Genomic DNA, 23602 nt, shown 5'->3' with positions numbered 1-23602 from the left:
AGCCCCCAGTATTGGTCTCCTATCTTCAGTCTTTCTCTCCACCAGCTTTTGCCCTCAGCGTTAAAATATGCCCAGGTCTCTCTCATCCTGGAAAGGTCTATTGATGCCTTCTTGCCCTCATGCTACCGTGTCCAGGCAGAAGTTCCTGTCCCTGTATCCTGTCCCTTATGGGTACTGGCCCCTCCACACTCTGTAGCTTGACTCCCTGCACCGCCCGCCAACCACTGTGCTGAAACTGTTCTCAGAACTACAGGTAGCGTAGTCTAGGGATGGCTAAGAGCCCTAGGCTCTCAGGATGAGGCCTGTAGGGTGATCTAATCTCACCGCTGGGTGCAGGTTTGTGCTGGGCTGCAGTGGATGCATAGGGGAAGTGGTAAGAAAGCAGTCTTTTTTATGTCTCGTCTTAGGATTCTGATCCAGTAAGTCTGCAGTGGGGCGTGAGAATCTGTATGTCTCAGATACTGAACAAGTATCTCAGGCACTTCCTTTCTGATTATAAAATAATGTTTCCAGCAGAAAATTTGGCCATATGTAAGATAAACTCTCTCTCCATGTATATTTGAACTTCTTATTCTGGAAAATTTCAACCTTAAAATGAAAGCAGAGAGAGTAATACAATGAGTCTCCACAAGCATTCATCATCACTTTCAACATGTATTAGCATCTTGCTTCGTGTATTTATCCCATATACTATTTTTCCTCTGGGGGGAATATTCTAAAAGCAAATCTCGGCAATCATGTAATTTCAGCCTTAAAATCTTCAGTGTATAACTTTAACTGATAAAATACACTCTCTTACCCTACAACAACCCCCTTACCTCAACCTGATTCTTTTTCTATTGTTCCTTTCTACATTTATTAGCATTTTTCTTTCAATTATTTTATCACCTTGATATACAGTTTGTACAGGAAAGGCAAGAAAAATACATCTTTTTTTTTCTTTTTCGGTACGCGGGCCTCTCACTGTTGTGGCCTCTCCCGTTGCGGAGCACAGGCTCCGGACGCGCAGGCTTAGCGGCCATGGCTCACGGGCCCAGCCGCTCCGCGGCATGTGGGATCTTCCCGGACTGGGGCACGAACCCGTGTTCCTTGATTCAGCAGGCGGACTCTCAACCACTGCGCCACCAGGGAAGCCCTACATTATTTTTTTTCTGCTTACTAATGTTCAAAATAAGGACAGTCTCTAGATCCATCCACGTCTCTACAAATGACCCAATTTCATTCCTTTTTATGGCTGAGTAATATTCCATTGTATATATGCACCACATTTTCTTTATCCATACATCTGTCGATGGGCATTTAGGTTGTTTCCATGTCTTGGCTATTGTAAATAGTGCTGCAGTGAACATTGGGGTGCGTGTGTCATTTTGAATTACTGTTTTCTCTGGTTATATACCCAGGAGTGGGATTGCTGGGTCATATGATAATTCTATTTTAGGTTTTCTAAGAACCCTCCATACTGTTCTCCATAGTGGCTGTATCAATTTACATCCCCACCAACAGTGCAAGAGGGTTCCCTTTTGTCCACACCCTGTCCAGCATTTGTTGTTTGTAGATTGTCTGATGATGCCCATTCTAACTGGTGTGAGGTGATAACCTCATTGTAGTTTTGATTTGCATTTCTCTAACAATTAGTGATGTTGAGCACCTTTTCATGTGATTCTTGGCCATCTGTATGTCTTCTTTGGAGAAATGTCTATTTAGGTCTTCTGCCCATTTTTTGATTGGGTTGTTTGTTTTTTTAATATTGAGCTGCATGAGCTGTTTATATATTTTGGAGATTAATCCTTTGTCCGTTGGTTCGTTTGCAAATATTTTCTCCCATTCTGAGGGTTGTCTTTTGGTCTTGTTTGTAGTTTCCTTTGCTGTGCAAAAGCTTTGAAGTTTCAATAGGTCCCATTTATTTTTGTTTATATTTCCATTACTCTATAGGAGGTGGATCAAAAAAGATCTTGCTGTGATTTATGTCAAAGAGTGTTCTTCCTATGTTTTCCTCTAAGAGTTTTATGCTGTCTGGTCTTACATTTAGGTCTGTCATCCATTTTGAGTTTATTTTTGTGTATGGTGTTGGGGCGTGTTCTGATTTCATTCTTTTACATGTAGCTGTCCAGTTTGCCCAGCAGCACTTATTGAAGAGACTGTCTTTTCTCCATTGTATATCTTTGCCTCCTTTGTCATAGATTAGTTGACCATAGCTGCTTGGGTTTATCTCTGGGCTTTCTATCCTGTTCCATTGATCTATATTTCTGTCTTTGTGTCAGTACCATATTGTCTTGATTACTGTAGCTTTGTAGTATAGTCTGAAGTCAGGGAGTCTGATTCCTCCAGCTCCGTTTTTTTCCCTTAAGACTGCTTTGGCTATTCAGGGTCTTTTGTGTCTCCATACACATTTTAAGGCTTTTTGTTCTAGTTCTGTACAAAAATGCCACTGGTAATTTGAAAGGGATTGCATTGAATCTGTAGATTGCTTTGGGTAGTATAGTAATTTTCACAGTATTGATTCTTCCAATCCAAGAACATGGTATATCTGTCCATCTGTTTGTGTCATCTTTGATTTCTTTCATCAGTGTCTTACAGTTTTCTGAGTACAGGTCTTTTACCTCCTTAGGTAGGTTTATTCCTAGGTATTTTATTCTTTTTGTTGCAGTGGTGAATGGGATTGTTTCCTTAATTTCTCTTTCTGGTCTTGCATTGCTAGTGTCTAGGAATGAGAGAGATTTCTGTGCATTACTTTTGTATCCTGCAACTTCACCAAATTCATTGAAGAGCACTAGTAGTTTTCTGGTGGCATCTTTAAGATTATGTATAGTATCATGTCATCTGCAGACAGTCACAGTTTTACCTCTTTTCCAGTATGTATTCTTTTTATTTCTTTTTCTTCCCTGATTGCCGTGGTTAGGGCTTCCAAAATTATGCTGACTAATAGTGGTGAGAGTGGACATCCTTGTCTTGTTCCTGATCTTAGAGGAGATGCTTTCTGTTTTTCACCATTGAGAATGATGTTTGCTGTGGGTTTGTCGTAGATGGGCTTGATTATGTTGAGGTCGGTTTCCTCTTTGCCCACTTTCTGGAGAGTTTTTATCATAAATGGGTGTTGAGTTTTTCAAAAGCTTTTTCTGCATCTATTGAGATGATCATATGTTTTTCTTCTTCAATTTGTTAATATGGTGTATCACGTTGATTGATTTGCGTATACTGAAGAATCCTTGCATCCCTGGCATAAACCCCACTTGATCATGGTGTATGATCCTTTTAATGTGTTGTTGGATTATGTTTGCTAGTATTTTGTTGAGGATTTTTGCATCTGTATTCATCAGTGATATTGGTCTGTAATTTTCTTTTTTTGTAGTATTTTTGTCTGGTTTTGGTATCAGGCTGATGGTGGCCTCATAGCATGAGTTTGGGAGGGTTCCTTCCTCTGCAATTTTTTGGAAGAGTTTGAGAAGGATGGGTGTTAGCTCTTCTCTAAATGTTTTATAGAATTCACCTGTGAAGCCATCTGGTCCTGGACTTTTGTTGGAACATTTTTTTGTTTCGTTTTTTTGTTTTTGTGTTACACAGCCCTCTCACTGTTGTGGCCTCTCCCGCCGCGGAGCACAGGCTCCGGACGCACAGTCTCAGTGGCCACGGCTCACGGGCCCAGCCGCTCCGTGGCACGTGGGATCCTCCCAGCCCGGGACATGAACGCACGTCCCTTGCATCGACAGGTGGACTCTCAACCACTGCGCCACCAGGGAAGCCCTGTTGGAACATTTTTAATCACAGTTTCAATTTCCTTACTTGTGACTGGTCTGTTCATCTTTTCTGTTTTTTCCTGGTTCAGTCTTGGAAGGTTATACCTTCCTTAGAATTTGTCACTTCTTCCAGGTTGTCCATTTTATTCACGTAGAGTTGCTTGTAGTAGTCTCTTATGATGCTTTCTATTTCTGTGGTGTCTGTTGTAGCTTCTCCTTTTTCATTTCTAATTTGAGTCCTCTCCCTCTTTTTCTCGATGAGTCTGGCTAAAGGTGTATCAATTTTGTTTATCTTCTCAAAGAACCAGCTTTCAGTTTTATTGATCTTTGCTAATGTTTTCTTTGTTTCTGTGTCATTTATTTCTGCTCTGGTCTTTATGATTTCTTTCTTTCTACTAACTTTGGGTTTTGTTTGTTCTTCTTTCTCTAGTTCCTTTAGGTGTAGGGTTAGATTGTTTATTTGAGATGTTTCTTGTTACTTGAGGTAGGCTTGTATTGCTGTAAACTTCCCTCTGTGAACTGCTTTTGCTGCATCCCATAGGTTTTGGATCGTCGTGTTTTCATTGTGATTTGTCTCTAGGTATATTTTGATTTCCTCTTTGATTTCTTCAGTGATCTCTTGGTTACTTAGTAACGTATTGTTTAGCCTACATGTGTTTGTGTTTTTTTACATTTGTTTCCCTTGTAATTTATTTCTAATCTCATAGTGTTGTGGTCCAAAAAGATGCTTGATATGATTTCAGTTTTCTTAAATTTACCAAGGCTTGATGTGTGACCCAAGATGTGATGTATCCTGGAGAATGTTCCATGTGCACTTGAGAAGAAGGTGTAATCTGCTGTTTTTAGATGGAATGTCCTATAAATATGATGAAATCTGTCTGGTCTTTTGTGTCATTTAAAGCTTGTGTTTCCTTATTAATTTTCTGTCTGGATCATCTGTCCATTGGTGTAAGTGAGGTGTTAAAGTCCCCCACTATTATTGTGTTAGTGTCAATCTCCTCTTTTATAGCTGTTAGCAGTTGCCTTATGTATTGAGGTGCTCCTATGTTGGGTGCATATATATTTATAATTGTTATATCTTCTTCTTGGATTGATCCCTTGATCATGATGTACTGTCCTTCCTTGTCTCTTGTAACGTTCTTTATTTTGAAGTCTGTTTTATCTGATATAAATATTGCTACTCCAGCTTTCTTTTGATTTCCATTTGCATGGAATATCTTTTTCCATCCCCTCACTGTCAGTCTGTACGTGTCCCTAGGTGTGAAGTGGGTCTCCTGTAGGCAGCATATATATGGGTCTTGTTTTTGTATCCATTCAGTGAGCCTGTGTCTTTTGGTTGGAGCATTTAATCCATTCACGTTTAAGGTAATTATCGATATGTATGTTCCCATGACCATTTTCTTAATTGTTGTGGGTTTGTTTTTGTAGGTCCTTTTCTTCTCTTGTGTTTCCCACTTAGAGAAGTTCCTTTAGCATTTGCTGTAGAGCTGGTTCACTGGTGCTGAATTCTCTTAGCTTTTGCTTGCCTGTAAAGCTTTTGATTTCTCCATCGAATCTGAATGAGATGCTTCCTGGGTAGAGTAATGTTGGTTGTAGGTTGTTCCCTTTCATCACTTTAATTATATCGTACCACTCCCTTCTGGCTTGTAGAGTTTCTGCTGTTAACCTTATGGGAGTTCCCTTGTATGTTATTTTTCGTTTTCCCCTTTCTGCTTTGAATAATTTTTCTTTGTCTTTAAGTTTTGTCAGTTTGATTACTCTGTGTCTCAGCATGTTTCTCCTTGGGTTTGTCCTGCCTGGGACTCTCTGTGCTTCCTGGACTTGTGTGGCTATTTCCTTTCCTATGTTAGGGAAGTTTTTGACTATAATCTCTTCAAGTATTTTCTCAGGTCCTTTCTCTCTTCTCCTTCTAGCAGCCCTATAATGCGAATGTTGTTGCGTTTAATGTTGTCCCAGAGGTCTCTTAGGCTGTCTTCAATTCTTTTCATTCTTTTTTCTTTATTCTGTTCCACAAGTGAATTCCACCATTCAGTCCTCCAGGTCACTTATCCGTTCTTCTGCCTCAATTATTCTGCTTTTGATTCCTTCTAGTGTATTTTTCATTTCAGTTATTGTATTGTTCATCTCTGTTTGTTTATTCTTTAATTCTTCTAAGTCTTTGTTAAACAATTCTTGCATCTTCCCGATGTTTGCCTCCGAGGTCCTGGATCATCTTCACTATCATTTTTCTGCAGTCTTTTTCTGGAAGGTTGCCTATCTCCACTTTATTTAGTTGTTTTTCTGGGGTTTTATCTTGTTCTTTCATCTGGTACAAAGTCCTTTGCCTTTTCATGTTGTCTATCTTTCTGTGAATGTGGTTTTCCTTCCACAGGCTACAGAACTGTAGTTCTTGTTTCTGCTGTCTGCCCTCTGGTGGATGAGTCTATCTAAGAGGCTTGTGCAAGCTTCCTGATGGGAGGGAATGGTGGTGGGTAGAGCTGGGTGTTGGTCTGGTGGGCAGAGCTCAGTAAAAGTTTAATCCGTTTGTCTGCTGATGGGTGGGGCTGGGTTCCCTCCCTGTTGGTTGTTTGGCCTGAGGCGACCCAGCACTGGAGCCTATCCAGCTCTTTGGTGGGGCTAATGGCAGACTCTGGGAGGGCTCAGGCAAAGGAGCACTTCCCAGAACTTTTGCTGCTAGTGTCCTTGTCCCCATGGTGAGCCACAGCCACCCCCCACCTCTGCAGGAGACCCTTCAACACTAGCAGGTTGTCTGGTTCCGTCTCCTATGGGGTCACTGCTCCTTCCCCTGCGTACTGATGCACACACTACTTTGTGTGTGCCCTCCAAGAGGGGAGTCTCTGTTTCCCCCAGTCCTGGCGAAGTCCTGCAATCAAATCCCGCTAGCCTTCAGCATCTGGTTCTCTAGGAATTCCTCCTCCCATTGCCGGACCCCCAGGTCGGGAAACCTGACGTGGGGCTCAGAACCTTCACTCCAGTGGGTGGACTTCTGTGGTGTAAGTGTTCTCCAGTTTGTGAGTCACCCACCCAGCAGTTACGGGATTTGATTGTAGTGTGATTGTGCCCCTCCTCCTGTCCCATTGCGGCTCCTCCTTTGTCTTTGGATGTGGGGTATCTTTTTTGGTGAGTTTCAGTGTCTACCTGTCCTTGATTGTTCAGCAGTTAGTTGTGATTCCGGTGCTCTCGTGACAGGGAGTGAGCTCACGTCCTACTACTCCACCATCTTGAACCAATCTCATGGATTTTTTTCTTAAAATATAAGTGTTCCAATCCATTATAGTCATTTTCGTTTTGATGCTTCCATATTTGATGAGTTTATTCCTGTGTGCTTTTGACACAACCCTATCGTTTTTAATAGTTGTCTTCCTTTCTGTCTCATTAAGAAATCCTGGCCTCATCTTTTGTGTGTCCTTCCTGATTCTGACCCGAATTTGCCATTTCTCTAAGAAGTTTTGGTTTCTTTTAGTGGGAAATAGTTTTTAAAGACCACAATCTGGATGGTAACTACTAGTATTGCTTCTAGGCCTTTTCAGTGCATAGATGATAAAAACATAGTTTTTAGATGGAGAAATATAGGTCATGAGTTAATACTGTTATATCCAAGTAAAACTTAAGGTCACTGTGCTTTTTCACTTCTTGGGTTTTATATTTAAATTCCTTTCTTTATCTTAAAAATCCTGGTTTCTAATTACATTAACAAAATTACCTCTATCTTGCTGTATCTTACAGTATCAACATAATACTTTCAAAATAAGACTACGACAATTACTACAAACCATAAAACTACTAAACGCAGTCTTAGGAATAAACGGTCAAATGAGTTAAATATTTTCTCTGTGTGGTTATGCCATGGGCTTGATATATACCTAACATTCCATCCAGTTGTTTTTTCAGTTTTTAGGGATGTTTTTCCCCTTTATTTGTTAATTATTAAACATTACGTGGTTCCCAAGTCAATGCTATAAGACAAGGTACCTGCAGAGACTATTATCTTCCATTCCTGTCCCCTTCATTCTGTTCCTCCTTTACTCTATAGGTAAGTATTTTTATTGTGATTTTTTTCTTTCACCCATGAGTAATTTAGATGTATTGCTTAAATTTCCAAATATTTGAGGATTTTCCAAGTATTCTATTATTGGTTTCTAGGTTACTTCCATTATAGTGTGAGAATATGTTGTAGATAATTTTAATTCTGTTAGATTTGTTAAAGTTTGTTTTAGGGTCCAGAAATTAGTGTGTCTCGATGAGTGTTCCAGATGTACTTGAATGCGTTTAAGTGTTGCTGGGTAGAATGTTCTATGAGTGCCTGTTAGGTCAAATTGATTGCTAGGTTTGTTTATGTATTCTGTAACTTCACTGTTTTTTAGGGTCCTATTTTTTCTGCTACTGAAAGAGGAGTGTTGAGATCTCCAGCTGGAATTGTAACTGGCTTCAGTTCTGTGAGTTTTTGTTTCACATATTTTGAAGCTCTATTTTAAGTGCATACATCTTTAGGATTGTTGCCTTCTTGATGAATTGACCCTTTTATTATTATGCCCCTTTTTATCCCTTATAAGTATTTCTTGTTCTAAAGTCTACTTTATCTGAAATTTTTTGTTCTAGAACCAGCTTTTTTTTAAAATAAATTTATTTATTTTATTTATTATTTTTGGCGGCGTTGGGTCTTCATTGCTCCGAGCGGGCTTTGTCTAGTTGTGGCGAGTGGAGGCTACTCTTTGTTGTGGTGCACGGGCTTCTCATTGCAGTGGTTTCTCTCATTGCGGAGCACGGGCTCTGGGCATGCGGGCTTCAGTAGTTGTGGCTTATGGGCTCTAGAGCTCAGGATAAGTTGTGGTGCACAGGCTCTGCTGTTTCACGGCCTGTGGGATCTCCGCGGACCAGGTCTTGAATGTGTGTCCCCTGCACTGGCAGGCAGATTGTTAAGCACTGCTTCACCAGGGAAGTCTGATTTGTATAATTTCTAATGAGAAGTTGGCTGTCATTCTTATATTTGTTCCTGTGTATGTAATATGTCTTTTTTTTTTCTGGCTGCTCATATAATTTTTAAGAAAGTTCAGTATTATTATTGTATGTGTATTTTCTTCTGCTTGGGGTTCTTTAATTTCCTAGACTCTGTAGGGTTATAGTTCAAATCCAGCTGAGAAATTTTGGCTGTTTCTCTAACCTTTTTTTTCTGTCTCCTTTGGAATCCAACTGACACATATTTTAGACTACTTAATACTGGAGTCTCTGCGTTTGTTTTGTTTTGTCTTGTGTGCTTTTCTCCCTGTGCTTCAGTTTGCATAGTTTCTATTGCTGTCTTCACATGTACTGATGTTTCCTGTCAGTGTCTAATGTGCTTTTACTCCCATCCAGGGTATCTTTCACTCCAGATATTGAATTGTTCATTTCTAGAGACTCCATTTGCAACTTTCTTATATCTCCCATTTTTCTTATGTTCATTATCCTTTACATTCGTTTTTTTTCTTCTTTTTTTTTCTTGCGGTACTCGGGCCTCTCACTGCTGTGGCCTCTCCTGTTGCGGAGCACAGGCTCCGGATGCGCAGGCTCAGCGGCCATGGCTCACAGGCCCAGCTGCTCCGCGGCATGTGGCATCTTCCCGGACCGGGGCACGAACCCGTGTCCCCTGCATTGGCAGTCGGACTCCCAACCACTGCGCCACCGGGGAAGCCCTCCGTTACATTCTTGAACATATTTATAATAGCTGTCTTTCAGGTAGTCATCTGCTAATTCCGTGGTCTCTCTCCTTTCTGAGTCTGTGGCTATTCACTGTTTTCCTCTCCTGGTTATGGGTCATTTGCTTGCTGCTTTGCCTGCCCAGTAATTTTGGATTAGGTGGTGGATGTTGTAAATTTTATGCTGTCACATGCTGAATTTTCTTGTTGTTCCTTTAAAGAGTGTTGGGCTTTGATCTGGCAGAAAGTGAAATTATTGGTGGATCAGTTTGATGCTTTCAAGGCTTGCTTTTAAGGTCCAGAGCAGCCTTTACTCTAGACCTGATTGAAGATACACCGTTGACGCATGATCTTTCTTAGGACTCGACCCAGTGCCCTTTGTATCGTGAGGCTGTTGCACTCTGGTTCTTGGGAACGTGAACTACTCGCCCTCTGTTGAGTTCCAGGAATTGCTTGGCCCACTGCTCTTTGGTCACGAGAGTTTCACCCTTCCCGTAAGCAGGTTAGTACTTGGTCAAAAGTCTAGGAGACCCTCCTGCAGGTCCGAGGAGCTGGCTATCTCTGAGCAGCTCGCTCTTCTCTAGTACTCTGCTGTGTAAATGCTACCTTTGCCTTTCTGAACTCTCATCTGTCTTTTTAACTCAGTGAGGCTGCTCTGGATTCGATTTCCCTGCCCTTTCCTGGGAACTGCCTCCAGGAAGAAAGCTGCGGCCATTGTGGTGCTCCCTTCCCACGCCCACTTTTTCCTCTTCTTCCAAACACTGCCTGTTGTCCTACATCGGAAAGCAGTTGTTTCATGGATTTTGTGTTTTTCTAGTTGTTAATGGCTTGAGGGAAACTCTTGGAGCTGTGACTCCTTCCTGTGTGGAAGTGGAAATCTCCCCCTTATGAATGGTTGGCCCTACTCCTTGATGATTCAGAGTTTGAGGGGCTACCTTAATGTCATCCAGGGGTTTCTTTTGCTATCCTAGTTGCTTTGCTTTTGTGAGAGGATTGAAAATCAGTGTGGCTGCTACTGCCATCTTGCCCTAACTAGAATTCTCTGTATATCTTTTAAATTACCCTTACATTCCTCTCATTTGGGCTTGGCAACTGCCCTGAAGATGGACACAACATGGCATTGCACTTGGTTGGCCTGTTTTGTTGTAACAAATTGGAGGTATCTCCCTTACCCCAGGAATGGCTAACGTGTTACCACCCTAAGCATAAACTGTTGACAGTGGTAATTTCATTTACTTCCAGATTATTCGATGGGATGGTGTAAGCTATAAACACAGCCTATGGCCAGGAGCCCAATAAGCTATCACTAACCCAGTGTGAGACATGGGACCAGTCCCTTCTCATTAATCATCTGTATATGGCACTGTAAGGAGGACCAGGCCTGCCCTCGGGAGCACGGAGCTTGTTAAGGAAGGCAGATACGTAGAGCTAACTAGAATTCAGTGTAATTTGTGTCCATTCAGAAGCCCGAGCAAAGGTGCTTCCTTGGCCTTTCTTTTCGATCTGAATAATGGAAGGGAGAGAGCAGCAATTTGCCTATTGTTCTGGGAAGATAGGATTTTGCAGAATGCTTTGGGAGGACTAGTGGGCCAAGGCCTCTCTATCCTCACTTGAACCAATATAGTTGCACTTTTTCCAATTTTATATGTTATGATGTAAGATTTATTTCACAACAGGGATTCTGCTGCTGAAAAATGGACAAAGAACAGGCAGAAGACGGGTCCACACTTAGCTGTGCACAGAACCTCCTGCAGTGAGCGGCCTGACCTTTCAGTGGTGTGTGCGTACATAAAGGCCCGGCGTGAGCTCCACTCCCCGATTACGGCTGAGAAGCCCCAGCAGCAGGTCGCAGATTCCAGCCTTGAGAGTTCTTAGCTGAGACAGATCAGGATGCCAATGGTGGCTTTAGCACCTGGTGGTGGACGGCCCAGGGCAGCTCTTGACCTTCTTGCCAGTTTCCTCATCAGTAAGTCAGGGGTGTGCGCCTACACAGGTTTTCTGTGCTGCTTCACTCAGGCCTCAGTAAATCCCAGCTACTGCTGCGACTGCTGCTTCAGGTCAGTGTCCCAGGGCCTCTGGTGAGGAGAATTCCCTGTGCTCTACAATATTTCCTTCTTAATTATCGGTTTTATGAATATTAGTGATTATACGTTAATCCCAGCCTCCTCATTTGTCTCCCCCACCTTTCCAACTTAGTAACCCTAAGCTTGTTTTCTAGGTCTGTGAGTCTCTGTTTTGTAAATTAGTTCAATTGTATCAAGTTTTGGATTCTACCTATAAGTGATATCGTATGATATTTGTCCTTCTCCATCTAAGGTCTCTTAATATGATCACCTCTAGGTCCATCCACATTACTGCAAATGGAATTATTTCATTCTTTTCGAAGGCTGAGTAGTATTCTCGTGTATATACTTAACCACGTCTTCTTCATCCATTCATCGGTCGATGGACATTTTGGTTGCTTGTGAGTCTTGGGTGTTGTAAACAGTGACACAGTGAACGTTGGGGTGAAGCGTCTTTTCCAGTTATGATTTCCTTTGCATGTAACCCCAGTAGTGCGATTTATGGATTGTATAGTAGCTGTATTTGTAGTTAAGGAACCTCTGTACTGTTCTCCACGGTGGCTGTTACCAATGTACTTTCCCATCAGTGGCGCTGGACGGTTCCCTTTTCTGCACACCCTCTCCATTATTTATTGTTTGTAGAGTTTTTGATGACGGTCATTCTGACTCCTGCGAGGTCGTACCTGGTTGTAGTTTTGATTTGCTTTTCTCTAAGTAGTAGTAATTTGGAGCATCTTTTCATAGGCTCTTTCCTTTCTTTCTTTCTTTTTTGTAAACGTGATTAAAATTTAACTCTTAAAATCGGTTTGTTGTTAAGTTTGCCAGTTTCTGAATTCTCATTCCATGACCTACCCCGGGACATTTATTAGAGTAGGTGTTATTTTAATACAGCACCGCAGCCCTTGTGAACGTTAAGTGCTCTTAAGCAGTGGTTTGAAAGTTGTAGTTACAGGTAATGGCCACAAGGCGGCAGGATTTCTCCATGTCGCACTCCGGTTACTGGGGTGACCAGAGCCTTAGGGCAAGCTGTACTCCTGGGTTGTCGATTAGAGTGGAATGTGCCAGCACAAACGCCCGAGGGCGTGTGTCTCATTACTCCTTCCTCCTTATCCTGTGACCCCCAGATATATCCCGGCCTCCCGCCAGACTGCTATGCCGAGGGGTTGTCCTTTTCACGTGGGGTGACTAAGGAAGGAGGCTGGAGGTGGGATCCCCACCATCCGAGGCCATGGAAACCTGGTGACTTTTCAAATGTCTTTCAGCCCGAGGGTCATCCGGGCTCTTGGGTCCTGTAGCCTTGGTTCAGCTTCAAGAGGGGCCACCTGGATCCAAAGATTGTGGTCCCATCTGGGGGTTACCAGGCACTCGAGACCAAGGGGGCTTATAGCTGCCACGTCCTCCCCAGCTCCCTCGGCCCCATGGCAGTTCAGCCTTGGGAGCCAAGTCTGCTTAGGGATGTGACAGCGGTCACGGGGGCCTGGGGGGAATAGCGGACTCATTTTTTAAAATTAAACTTTTATTTTATATTGGAGTATAGTTGATGTTTAACATTGTGTTTGTGTTAGGGGTACAGCAACATTATTCATTTATACACATACATATAATCTATTGTTTTTTGGATTCTTTTCTCATATAGGTTATTACGGTGGGCTGTGCTATAGAGTATTTCCTTGTTGATTATTTATTTTATGTATATTAGTGTGTAGATGTTCATCCCAACGTCCTAATTGATCTCTTCTTCTCCCCAGCTTTTTTATTTGGTAATCATAATTTTTTTCCCTAAATCTTTGAGTCAGTTTCTTTATTTCCTGTATTACTAAGGAAAATTAAAAAACAGAAACAAAAGTAATCCCTATACCCCAGGAAGCAGTGCAAGGGGGTGACATTGGTTGGGAAGGTGTAGAACATGGGGGAGTGGGGGCCTGTACCCGCAGCTCTGGGTGAGTCGGAAACGTGTTTGCTATGTGACCTTGGGAAGTCACTTAATTCATGTGAACATCAGTTTTGTCCTGCTTAAGGGTTTTTTTGTGTGAAAATGAACTGAAGTTATATCAAATTCATGTAAGAAGTATTTAGAACAGTGCCTGGTGCACAGCAAGACTGGTGTAAATGGTGGCTCTTTGGATAATTGAATGTCTTCTATGTGCAGGTGTCCTCATGGGACATACCGTGTTCAATCTTGACAGTGACCTGGGGAGGTGGGTGTTTTACATGGGAGGAGCCTGAGAAGTTCAGTGTTGTGGGCTGGACCAGAAAGCAGGTGTTCAGATTCAGGTGTGAGCGTTAAGGCCTCAGCTTTCCACCCCACCATGCTGCCTGGGGCAGGTGAGAGAGCCCGACCAGAGTGGGCGCTTAACCTCTGTTTCTGGAGTGAATGACCTAGGCAAGTGGGAGAGAAGGCTTGTGTGTCCCTTGAGAAAGGAGTAAGGCCTTGTCTTTGTGGGCGAGCATCAGGTGACCAGCATTCCCTCCAGAGCCTGGCCCCCATCCTCCCCGGAGCCCCGTCTGGCTGCTTCTCCAGCAGGTTGGGAGCTGGTTTCTTGGGCCCTTTGACCATGTTTGAGTCTTGGTGCCTCCGCTGGGTGTTGAGAAGAGGGCGGTGGGCCTGGCTAGTGATGATCAGGGTTGCACCCCTACTAAGCTTTTAGAGCTGGGACGTGCCTCAGCTCCAGGCGTGCGTGTGGGTCTCTGCATCAGAGCGAGTGGCTGGCTCATGGAGGCGGACTTCTGCTTCCTCTCTCCCTCCACCCAAGTAGTTCACCTGCTCTCCAATACCTTAGATTCCTCTAGTGGGGATAATGCCTTTCAAAGTGTGATTACCACTTAGAGGCAGATGCTTGCAAAAGAAAGGGCTCGGTGAGCTATGCCACTGCATGGTCAGGTAGTCAGGTGTGTGGTCATGCATTTCTTTTTTTTGGCTTGTGGGATCCTCGAGCTCATGGCAGCCGAGCTCTTGGAACTCTCACACCTCCCTGAGAGAAGCCCCATTATTCAGATGAGGAAACTGCGGGGGAGCAGGGCAGGGACCATCTCCAACGGGGCTGGACTCCAGTCCTCTCTTCTGAGTGGTGGTGATGGCTCTGCTCAGCTTGGTCTTTCTTAATGTGCGGGCCTTTCTCCCCTCGCCCAGCCAGGTTCTGAGAGGGAGCAGAGTGCCCTGGGGGCAGGAGAGCCGGGACCTGGTGCTGCCACAGGTGAGCACACACAGATTGGCCTTACGCAGATCACTGAGCGTCCCCCTGCTCACGGCTGCCTCTCACAGGGGCTTGAGGGTTAACTGAGGTGATGGGTGTGAAATCCTTTGTAACCTGTCAAGTACCATGCAGGTGACAACTGTTTTTTGTACCCTGGCCAGCCTTTGCCACGTCAGATGTTCGCGGACGAAGAGCGCATCAACCACGTGGGGGATTCCTTACGTGCCCGCAGCGGCTCGTCCCACAGGATGCCCAGGTGGTGACTCCTAAGGGCTTGGTGAGTTGTCTGTGTAGACGTTCTAGCGTTTCAGAGGAGGAGCTCACTTCTGGCTGGGCTCGGGCTGGGAGGGTAGGAAGGGCTCCGTGATCCAGGCGGCGGAAGTGGAGCGGGGCTTTGAAGGGAGGGCACCGCTGCAGGCAGAGGGGCAGGAGCGGGGGGGGACAGCAGGCGTGGGTGCAGACTGTTTGTGGCCCCAGTGAGATGGCTGGGTGCTCGGAGGAGGGTGGCAATGGGGCGGGTTGTAAGAAAAGGCCTAGAAGGAGGTACAGGGTTGGGATAAGCACAGTTTGGAAGCTGGGGGCCCAAGGAGTTTGGGCCTGATCTGGAAGAGGGAGGCCACTGAAGGCTTTTGAGCAGAGGAGTGACAGGACACGACCTTAAAGACCTGGGAGGCTGCACCGTTATTTCACGGGGAGAAAACCTGAATGCCACAGGGACCACACTTTCCCCAAAGCCACGCAGCCCTCAGTGGCAGTGCCCGGACGCCTAGCCAGGCTCCTGAGCACGACGGGATGGGGCAGGGGAGCCAGCAGAACGCTGGTCATCCGATGACCGCCTGACTGAGATGGTCGTCAGGGGGCACTGGACCCTTGTGGAGACTCTAGGGACAGTGGGTGCCCGGGAGGGGCTGGACTGAGCCCCTCAGTAGAATGTGGGGACTGAGTACCTCCAGCTGGAAAACTTCTCACCACCAGTGCACTGGGGCGGGGGCCGGAATCCTCCCGCAGTCCCAGCAGAGTGTAAGTGTGTCACCTGGAGGCCTTCGCCCTTGCGGGCCACCTGAGCTGATGCCTCTTGGCCTTGGGGCTCAGAAGGGCTGAAGGTGGAGCAGGTGGGGAGATGCTAGAGAAGGCCTGCAGCTTTTTCAGAGCGTGGCCCGCCCTGCCCCCCCGGCCCCAAAAACCCCAAACGGACTATGGTGACCAGGCCCCACTGAGATGTGAGGCCTCCTTCAGTCCCGGCCCTGGAGACAGGAACTGCCAGTGTTGATCTTAGATAACACCCCGCAGGCAAACACCCACGCGGGCTGCTGCGTTCCCTTCCGGAGCAGAAAGGTGGCCTGCGGGCTGGAAAGCACCCGAAGCACATCCCACAGAGCGGAGGCTGGTTGGGGGAGGAAGGAAGGATGCCGGAGCCACTGAGGGAGGGGGAGGCGGCACCCAGAAAGTACCTCGCTGCCCACCCCCGGCTGTGGACGGGGTGCAGGCTGGGGAGGGGACGCACGCAGACCTGAGCCCAGAGGCCTTTGAGGAGGCCTGTGTGGCTCGGGGTGGGGAGGACTGACTTGCCTCAGCACGTGTTTCCCCTCCTTTGAGTGTGGATAATGCCAAGGCCAGTCTGTCCGTCTGTCTTCTCTGAACCTTCCTCTGGATTGCTTGCTGGTTGGTGGTTTCCTTCCCACAGCAGGGCCTTGAGGGCCTGGCCTCATCCACAGATAAGGGCACATCATCACCGAATTAACTGCTGTATGTCAGTGGTGTCTGAGAACAAATTGTGTACACAGTCCACTGTCATTCTGTTTGTGCTGTTAAGTAGCTGGCTGAGCAGGGAGTTTTCTCATGAATTTGGCCAAACCTTGGTCTGAATGAGGCAGATTCTGGGGTAATAGAAACGGGTTTCATTTTCTGAGATAGATAGGGCTCTTTGGCGGGGCTTATTTTTTTCTCCTTGTTCTGGCTTCCATAACTTGTAGAACAGCATCGATCACTAAAAGTATCATGCCAGTCATGCCATTAACAATTCCTTAGGAGTCCCATTAAAAAACACAAAAAGAAACAGATAAAATCCATTTTAATAATATACTGTAATATATTCAGAATACTATTAATTTGACATGTAATCAGTGTTATAAATGATTTAGATATTTGGCACTGGTTTCCTTTTTACTAAATTTTCAAAGTCCATTGTGTATTATATTTTCACAGCACGTTTCAGTTCAGACCAGCCACATTTACAGTGCTCAGCAGATCTTGTGGCTCACGGCTATTGCACTGGACGAGCTCTAGATCATCATGGGTGTCCCTCTTACAACTTCCACATCCTTAGCCCAGTGCTGTCTCATCCCTCCTGCTCCAAACACAACCTCTCCCACTCGGGGTTTCCCTGTTCTCCTGCCATCGTGGGGCTGGAGCCCCCAGTATTGGTCTCCTATCTTCAGTCTTTCTCTCCACCAGCTTTTGCCCTCAGCGTTAAAATATGCCCAGGTCTCTCTCATCCTGGAAAGGTCTATTGATGCCTTCTTGCCCTCATGCTACCGTGTCCAGGCAGAAGTTCCTGTCCCTGTATCCTGTCCCTTATGGGTACTGGCCCCTCCACACTCTGTAGCTTGACTCCCTGCACTGCCCGCCAACCACTGTGCTGAAACTGTTCTCAGAACTACAGGTAGCGCAGTCTAGGGATGGCTAAGAGCCCTAGGCTCTCAGGATGAGGCCTGTAGGGTGATCTAATCTCACCGCTGGGTGCAGGTTTGTGCTGGGCTGCAGTGGATGCATAGGGGAAGTGGTAAGAAAGCAGTCTTTTTTATGTCTCATCTTCGGATTCTGATCCAGTAAGTCTGCAGTGGGGCGTGAGAATCTGTATGTCTCAGATACTGAACAAGTATCTCAGGCACTTCCTTTCCGATTATAAAATAATGTTTCCAGCAGAAAATTTGGCCATATGTAAGATAAACTCTCTCCATGTATATTTGAACTTCTTATTCTGGAAAATTTCAACCTTAAAATGAAAGCAGAGAGAGTAATACAATGAGTCTCCACAAGCATTCATCATCAGTTTCAACATGTATTAGCATCTTGCATCGTGTATTTATCCCACATACTATTTTTCCTCTGGGGGGAATATTCTAAAAGCAAATCTCAGCAATCATGTAATTACAGCCTTAAAATCTTCAATGTGTAACTCTAACTGATAAAACACACTGTCTTACCCTACAACAACCCCCTTACCTCAACCTGATTCTTTCTCTATTGTTCCTTTCTACATTTATTAGCATTTTTCTTTCAATTATTTTATCACCTTGATATCCAGTTTGTACAGGAAAGGCAAGAAAAATACATCATTTTTCTCTACTTACTAATGTTCAAAATAAGGACAGTCTCTAGATCCATCCAGGTCTCTACAAATGATCCATCCAGGTCTCTACAAATGACTTTTTCTGGCTGAGTAATATTCCATTGTATATATGCACCACATCTTCTTTATCCATTCATTTGTCGATGGGCATTTAGGTTGCTTCCATGTCCTGGCTATTGTAAATAGTGCTGAAATGAACATTGGGGTGCGTGTGTCATTTTGAATCACGGTTTTCTCTGGTTATCTGCCCAGGAGTGGGATTGCTGGGTCATATGGTAATTCTAGTTTTAGTTTTCTAAGGACCCTCCATACTGTTCTCCATAGTGGCTGTATCAATTTGCATCCCCACCAACAGTGCAAGAGGGTTCCCTTTTGTCCACACCCTGTCCAGCATTTGTTGTTTGCAGATTGTCTGATGATGCCCATTCTAACTGGTGTGAGGTGATAACCTCATTGTAGTTTTGTTTTGCATTTCTCTAACAATTAGTGATGTTGAGCACCTTTTCACGTGCTTCTTGTCCATCTATATGTCTTCTATGGAGAAATGTCTATTTAGGTCTGCTCATTTTTTGATTGGGTTTTGATTGCGGAGCACAGGCTCTGGACGCGTAGGCTCAGCGGCCATGGGTCATGGGCCCAGCCGCTCCGTGGCATGTGGGATCTTCCCGGACTGGGGCACGGACCTGTGTCCCCTGCATCGGTAGGCGGACTCTCAACCACTGCGCCACCAGGGAAGCCCTGTTTATTTTTTTAATATTGAGCTGCACGAGCTGTTTATATATTTTGGAGATTAATCCTTTGTCTGTTGGTTCGTTTGCAAATATTTTCTCCCATTCTGAGGGTTGTCTTTTGGTCCTGTTTGTAGTTTTGTTTGCTTTGCAAAAGCTTTGAAGTTTCATTAGGTCCCATTTGTTGATTTTTGTTTTAATTTCCATTACTTTAGGAGGTGGATCAAAAAAGATCTTGCTGTGATTTATGTCCAAGAGTGTTCTTCCTATGTTTTCCTCTAAGAGTGTTATGGTGTCCGGTCTTACAGTTAGGTCTGTAAATCATTTTGAGTTTATTTTTGTGTATGGTGTTAGGGAGTGTTCTGATTTCATTCTTTTTTTTTTTTTTGTGGTACACGGGCCTGTCACTGCTGTGGCCTCTCCCGTTGCGGAGCACAGGCTCCGGACGCGCAGGCTCAGTGGCCATGGCTCACAGGCCCAGCCGCTCCGCGGCATGTGGGATCCTCCCAGACCAGGGCATGAACCTGTGTCCCCTGCATTGGCAGGCGGACTCCCAACCACTGCGCCACCAAGGAGGCCCTGATTTCATTCTTTTACATGTAGCAGTTTTCCCAAACCAGTTATTGAAGAGACTGTCTTTTCTCCATTGTGTATCTTTGCCTCGTTTATCATAGATTAGTTGACCATAGCTGCTTGGGTTTATCTCTGGGTTTTCTATGATTTCCATGGATCTATATTTCTGTCTTTGTGCCAGTACCATATTGTCTTGATTACTGTAGCTTTGTAGTATAGTCTGAAATCAGGGAGTCTGATGCCTCCAGCTCCATTTTCTTCCCTTAAGATTGCTTTGGCTATTCAGGGTCTTTTGTGTCTCCATTCACATTTTAAGAGTTTTTGTTCTAGTTCTGTACAAAAATGCCACTGGTAATTTGAAAAGGATTGCATTGAATCTGTAGATTGCTTTGGGTAGTATAGTAATTTTCACAGTATTGATTCTTCCAATCCAAGAACATGGTGTATCTGTCCATCTGTTTGTGTCATCTTTGATTTCTTTCATCAGTGTCTTACAGTTTTCTGAGTACAGGTCTTTTACCTCCTTAGGTAGGTTTATTCCTAGGTATTTTATTCTTTTTGTTGCACTGGTGAATGGGATTGTTTCCTTAATTTCTCTTTCTGGTCTTGCATTGCTAGTGTCTAGGAATGAGAGAGATTTCTGTGCATTACTTTTGTATCCTGCAACTTCACCAAATTCATTGATTAGCTCTAGTAGTTTTCTGGTGGCATCTTTAAGATTATGTATAGTATCACGTCATCTGCAGACAGTCACAGTTTTACCTCTTTTCCAATATGTATTCTTTTTATTTCTTTTTCTTCCCTGATTGCCGTGGCTAGGGCTTCCAAAATTATGCTGACTAATAGTGGTGAGAGTGGACATCCTTGTCTTGTTCCTGATCTTAGAGGAGATGCTTTCTGTTTTTCACCATTGAGAATGATGTTTGCTGTGGGTTTGTCGTAGATGGGCTTGATTATGTTGAGGTCGGTTTCCTCTTTGCCCACTTTCTGGAGAGTTTTTATCATAAATGGGTGTTGAGTTTTTCAAAAGCTTTTTCTGCATCTATTGAGATGATCATATGTTTTTCTTCTTCAATTTGTTAATATGGTGTATCACGTTGATTGATTTGCATATATTGAAGAATCCTTGCATCCCTGGCATAAACCCCACTTGATCGTGGCGTATGATCCTTTTAATGTGTTGTTGGATTATGTTTGCTAGTATTTTGTTGAGGATTTTTGCAGCTATATTCATGAGTGATATTGGTCTGTAATTTTCTTTTTTTGTAGTATGTTTGTCTGGTTTTGGTATCAGGCTGATGGTGGCCTCATAGAATGAGTTTGGGAGGGTTCCTTCCTCTGAAAGTTTTTGGAAGAGTTTGAGAAGGATGGGTGTTAGCTCTTCTCTAAATGTTTGACAGAATTCACCTGTGAAGCCATCTGGTCGTGGATGTTTTTTGTTGGAACATTTTTAATCACACTTTCAGTTTCCTTACTTGTGACTGGTCTGTTCATCTTTTCTGTATCTTCCTGGTTCAGTCTTGGAAGGTTATACCTTCCTTAGAATTTGTCCACTTCTTCCACGTTGTCCATTTTATTCACTTAGAGTTGCTTATAGCAGTCTCTTATGATGCTTTGTATTTCTGTGGTGTCTGTTGTAACTTCTTCTTTTTCATTTCTAATTTTATTGATTTGAGTCCTCTCCCTCTTTCCCCTGAGGAGTCTGGCTAAAGGTGTATCAATTTTGTTTATCTTCTCAAAGAACCAGCTTTCAGTTTTATTGATCTTTGCTAATGTTTTCTTTGTTTCTATGTCATTTATTTCTGCTCTGGTCTTTATGATTTCTTTCCTTCTACTGACTTTGGGTTTTGTTTGTTCTTCTTTCTCTGGTTCCTTTAGGTGTAGGGTTAGATTGTTTATTTGAGATTTTTTTTGTTTCTTGAGGTCGGCTTGTATTGCTATAAACTTCCCTCTGCAAATTGCTTTTGCTGCATCCCATAGGTTTTGGATCGTTGTGTTTTCATTGTCATTTGTCTGTAGGTATATTTTGATTTCCTCTTTGATTTCTTCAGTGATCTCTTGGTTATTTAGTAACGTATTGTTTAGCCTCCATGTATTTGTGTTTTTTATCGTTTTTTTCCCCCTGTAATTGAGTTCTAATCTCATAGTGTTGAGGTCGGAAAAGATGCTTGATATGATTTCAGTTTTCTTAAATTTACCAAGGCTTGATGTGTGACCCAAGATGTGATGTATCCTGGAGAACGTTCCATGTGCACTTGAGAAGAAATGTAATCTGCTGTTTTTGGATGGAATGTCCTATAAATATGAATGAAATGTGTCTGGTCTTTTGTGTCATTTAAAGCTTGTGTTTCCTTATTAATTTTCTGTCTGGATCATCTGTCCATTGGTGTAAGTGAGGTGTTAAAGTCCCCCACTATTATTGTGTTAGTGTCAATCTCCTCTTTTATAGCTGTTAGCAGTTGCCTTATGTATTGAAGTGTTCCTGTGTTGGGTGCATATATATTTATAGTTATTATATCTACTTCTTGGATTGATCCCTTGATCATGACGTACTGTCCTTCCTTGTCTCTAGTAAGATTCTTTATTTTGAAGTCTGTTTTATTTGATATGAGTATTACGACTCCAGCTTTCTTTTGATTTCCATTTGCATGGAATATCTTTTTCCATCCCCTCACTGTCAGTCTGTACGTGTCCCTAGGTGTGAAGTGGGTCTCTTGTAGGCAGCATATATGGGTATTATTTTTGTAACCATTCAGTGAGCCTGTGTCTTTTGGTTGGAGCATTTAATCCATTCACGTTTAAGGTAATTATCGATATGTATGTTTCCATGACCAATTTCTTAATTGTTGTTGGTTTGTTTTTGTAGGTCCTTTTCTTCTCTTGTATTTCCCACTTAGAGAAATTCCTTTAGCATTTGCTGTTGAGCTGGTTCGGTGGTGCTAAATTCTCTTAGCTTTTGCTGGTCTGTAAAGCTTTTGATTTCTCTGTCGAATCTGAATGAGATACTTGCTGGGTAGAGTAATGTTGGTTGTAGGTTGTTCCCTTTCATCACTTTAATTATATGGTGCCACTCCCTTCTGGCTTGTAGAGTTTCTGCTGAGAAATCAGCCGTTAACCTTATGGGAGTTCCCTTGTATGTTATTTGTTGTTTTTCCCTTGCTGCTTTGAATAATTTTTCTTTGTCTTTAAATTTTGTCAATTTGATTACTCTGTGTCTCAGCATGTTTCTCCTTGGGTTTGTCCTGCCTGGGACTCTCTGTGCTTCCTGGACTTGGATGGCTATTTCCTTTCCCGTGTTAGGGAAGTTTTTGACTATAAACTCTTCAAGTATTTTCTCGGGTCCTTTCTCTCTTCTCCTTCTGGAAGCCCTACAATGCGAATGTTGTTGTGTTTAATGTTTTCCCAGATGTCTCTTAGGCTGTCTTCATTTGTTTTCATTCTTTTTTCTTTATTCTGTTCCACAGCAGTGAATTCCACCATTCCTTCCTCCAGGTCACTTATCCATTCTTCTGCCTCAGTTATTCTGCTATTGATTCCTTCTAGTGTATTTTTCATTTCAGTTATTATATTGTTCATCTCTGTTTGTTCCTTAATTCTTCTAGGTCTTTGCTAAACAATTCTTGCATCTTTTCGATCTTTGCCTCCATTCTTTTTTCGAGGTCCTTGATAATCTTCACTGTCGTTCTGCAGTCTTTTTCTGGAAGGTTGGCTGTCTCCACTTCATTTAGTTGTTTTGCTGGGGTTTTATCTTGTTCTTTCATCTGGTACAAAGTCCTTTGCCTTTTCATGTTGTCTATCTTTCTGTGAATGTGGTTTTCCTTCCACAGGCTACAGAACTGTAGTTCTTGTTTCTGCTGTCTGCCCTCTGGTGGATGAGTCTAAGAGGCTTGTGCAAGCTTCCTGATGGGAGGGAATGGTGGTGGGTAGAGCTGGGTGTTGGTCTGGTGGGCAGAGCTCAGTAAAAGTTTAATCCGTTTGTCTGCTGATGGGTGGGGCTGGGTTCCCTCCCTGTTGGTTGTTTGGCCTGAGGTGACCCAGCACTGGAGCCTATCCAGCTCTTTGGTGGGGCTAATGACAGACTCTGGGAGGGCTCAGGCAAAGGAGCACTTCCCAGAACTTTTGCTGCTAGTGTCCTTGTCCCCATGGTGAGCCACAGCCACCCCCCACCTCTGCAGGAGACCCTTCAACACTAGCAGGTTGTCTGGTTCCGTCTCCTATGGGGTCACTGCTCCTTCCCCTGCGTACTGATGCACACACTACTTTGTGTGTGCCCTCCAAGAGGGGAG

At 43.8% G+C, this 23602-nt stretch overlaps 1 protein-coding gene across 3 annotated transcripts in view; it reads left to right on the top strand.

Moving 5' to 3' along the window:
- The window catches only part of TATDN2 (TatD DNase domain containing 2), a 63052-nt gene that overhangs the window by 32442 nt on the left and 7008 nt on the right, over positions 1–23602 (top strand). The window contains exons 13-14 of one of the 3 annotated variants that reach the window (XR_009542699.1): positions 8099–8170; positions 13619–14247. The gene's annotated coding sequence lies outside the window, so the exon portion shown is untranslated. Of the gene's footprint in view, positions 1–8098; positions 8171–11082; positions 11208–13618; positions 14248–23602 lie in introns of those variants that run through there. The other 2 variants (XR_009542698.1, XR_009542697.1) reach the window with 2 other exon arrangements.

This window comes from Lagenorhynchus albirostris, chromosome 10 (genome assembly GCF_949774975.1).
Source record: "Lagenorhynchus albirostris chromosome 10, mLagAlb1.1, whole genome shotgun sequence".
Lineage (NCBI taxonomy): Eukaryota > Metazoa > Chordata > Mammalia > Artiodactyla > Delphinidae > Lagenorhynchus > Lagenorhynchus albirostris.
Note: the sequence above shows the minus strand (reverse complement) of the source record. Positions and strands in the feature narration are given on the sequence as shown.